This window comes from Octopus bimaculoides, chromosome 22 (assembly GCF_001194135.2).
Source record: "Octopus bimaculoides isolate UCB-OBI-ISO-001 chromosome 22, ASM119413v2, whole genome shotgun sequence".
Lineage (NCBI taxonomy): Eukaryota > Metazoa > Mollusca > Cephalopoda > Octopoda > Octopodidae > Octopus > Octopus bimaculoides.
The window spans coordinates 7,642,708-7,645,498 of NC_069002.1; the positions used below are offsets into that span (position 1 = coordinate 7,642,708).

Here is a 2,791-nt window from a genome sequence, read left to right on the forward strand (position 1 = left end):
ACCACCACCACCACCACCACCACCACCACCACCACCGTACACACACATACACGCATGGAACCCCATTCCATCTACACTAAACCGTCCGTCTCCTCCTCCTCCTTTTTCGTCTCCTTTTTCTTCCTCCTTTACTATATTATGTTCAATTTTTTGTTGTTTGTTGTTTGTACCCATCATAGGACCCCATTACATAAATAAACTCTGACGTGACACGAAATGTGGTGAGTAACAAAACCCCTGCTGTATATTACACTGGTCCTTATGCTTTCTTTTCATACTACCACCCTCATTACCTCTTCCTTCCCCCTCTCTCTCCTCCTCTCTCTATTTCGCTCTTTCCCTCCTTAGCTTCCATTTTTATTGTTGTTCTTCTTCTTGTTGCCTGTTAATGACACTGTCTCCTCTCTTATCAGCATTCCTATTGTTACTGCGGATTGGCAAAATCGTTAGAGCATCGGACATAATGCCTTGTGCTATAACTTCCGGTTCTTTTCCTTCTTAAGTTCAAATATAGGTAACATAACGTAAATAGTCAACCCCCACCCCCCAACGGTAGAGAAACTGCAATACCAGTCATGTACTGAGATCGAAGTAATTGGCAACCCACCACCGCCAAATCTCTGGCCTTATGTCTATGGGAAAAAACAGCTACAATTCAGCTGAATTGCGAGAACGACGGACAAAATGCCAGACAGCATTTCTTCCGGCTTTTTCTGTTAAGTTTAAATTTTCGCCGGGGACAACTTCGCTTTTCTTCCTTTCGGGGGTCAATAAAATAAAATAATAGTCAAAGGGTCATTGTTATCAAGTTGCATCTGAGCCCTAAAACTGCTGGTTTTCTACCAACATTTAGCATTATCATTGTGCTGTCTCCGAGTGAGTTTATTGAAAGGTGGGTGAAAGTGCCGAAAATGGCAAAAGTGGATGGTACCTCTCTAATTGTAGACCTGTGAGTCGGAGGGAAGAAATTGGAGAGTGCACTTGCTCCTGGGGTTTCAGGGATATCTCAGACAGTGGGGTTCCTCGATTATCCCTAGAGGCCTTCCAGTATCAGGAGGGCCACATCTCTATCATCCTTCCCGCCACTTTTTTTCCAAGCCCTTGTATGCTATGCATATGTCCCGTCTTTTTCAGTGTATACTGTGTATAGTTACTTCTTTCTTTCTTTCATTTATTTTTATCATTTCATTATATGTAAACCCCTACACATTATGTCTGTCTTTGTATCATCACCATCATCATCATCATCATCATCATCATCATCATCATCGTTATTATTATTATTATTATTATTATTATTATTATTATTATTATTATTATTATTATTATTATCATTATTATTATTATTATTATTATTATTATTATTATTATTATTATTATTATTATCATTATCATCACCATCATCATCATTATTATCATTATTATTATTATTGCAGTTGCTAGTGGAAATCAGAGCTTTATCTCATTCGCTGTTGCTCGACATGATGTCTCAGCGCGTAACGCACAAACAAGCTTCTCTCCTGTTGACCTCAAACTTAAAATGGACACCACCAGGAGCTCAAATCGTATTCTTTGCCGAACAATGACACCCATAACCTGTGTAAGATATTATATATTTTGTTTATCTTAATAACATTAAAGTTTTCCAACACAGCTTGTTTTTTTCCCTTTTATTTATTTTGTTGTTTTATACACTTGGTGACCATCAAGCGAGCATTTAAATTAATGGAGGTAATCATATCTTCATAATAATTAATGGAATTAGAAGTTTGAATTCGAAATTAAGAGATAAGGAAAAAGATACATAGAACACACATATCTGATATTTTTTGACATCATTTATATTTAACGAAGTTCTTAAAATTTCTCGCCAGCGGTAATTATGTATAGCACTATTTCATTCGTTTTAGAAGTCATCAGCATGACATGATCGGTGCTATATTAATTGAAGATTTTTATGGAGCGAAGTCATGCTAACCTGGTATTCCACCCCCGACTCAAAGCATCGATGTTTCGTCTACCCGTCGATGTCTTTCCAACTGTCCTATCGTCCGTCCGTTAGCGGTTACCGTCGTACCGAAATTGCGGTACAAGTGAATCTCGAACCGAAAACCAAAGTAGTTACCAAACGTACATCATAACCAACCTTAACCACAAAGCTATAACCTGCTCCCATGTAGTTGTTATCATTGTTATCAATATGATAAACACGGAAATCAATTTCGTTCCATTAATTGTATATATTTCATGCGGTAACATCAGACAATTGGTTACATTATCAACTATTTTATTAACAGGTCAAATTAGACTCTCTGTACATAATCTAAATTACCCTTCTCTTTGCACTCCCCCCCCCGCCGTCCGTCAGCATCTCCCCTTCTCTTTTAGCTTTCTCTTTGTATCCTCCGATGTCCAGATCGCGTATTTACTATCCAATGTATGTGCGTATGCATGGACAATGACACACACACACACACACACACACACACACACGCACTCACACATACACACTCACACACACACACTCACACTTGCATATGAGTACCTATCTGGAGTGTGTGTGTGTGTGTGTGTGTTTCTGTACACGTAGTGGTAGACCACAGTAAGAAATTGGTATATTGTAATACGTTGAAAATTACATCATATCTATCTATCTATCTATCTATCTATCTATCTATCTTCCTCTCTGCTTGTCTGTCAATCTCTTTCTCCCTTCGCCGTCTCTTTCTCTCTATGTATATCTAAAATATATGTATGTAACACACACACACAATATATATATATATATATA

At 37.8% G+C, this 2,791-nt stretch overlaps 1 long non-coding RNA gene across 1 annotated transcript in view; it reads left to right on the forward strand.

Annotated features, from left to right (window-relative positions):
- LOC128250525 (uncharacterized) overlaps nt 1-1,653 on the forward strand; it is a 20,581-nt gene extending 18,928 nt beyond the window's left edge. The window contains exon 2 of the long non-coding RNA XR_008266535.1: nt 1,437-1,653. This is a non-coding gene — a long non-coding RNA (uncharacterized LOC128250525). The remainder of the gene's footprint in view (nt 1-1,436) is intronic.
- The last annotated feature ends 1,138 nt before the right edge of the window (nt 1,654-2,791 follow it).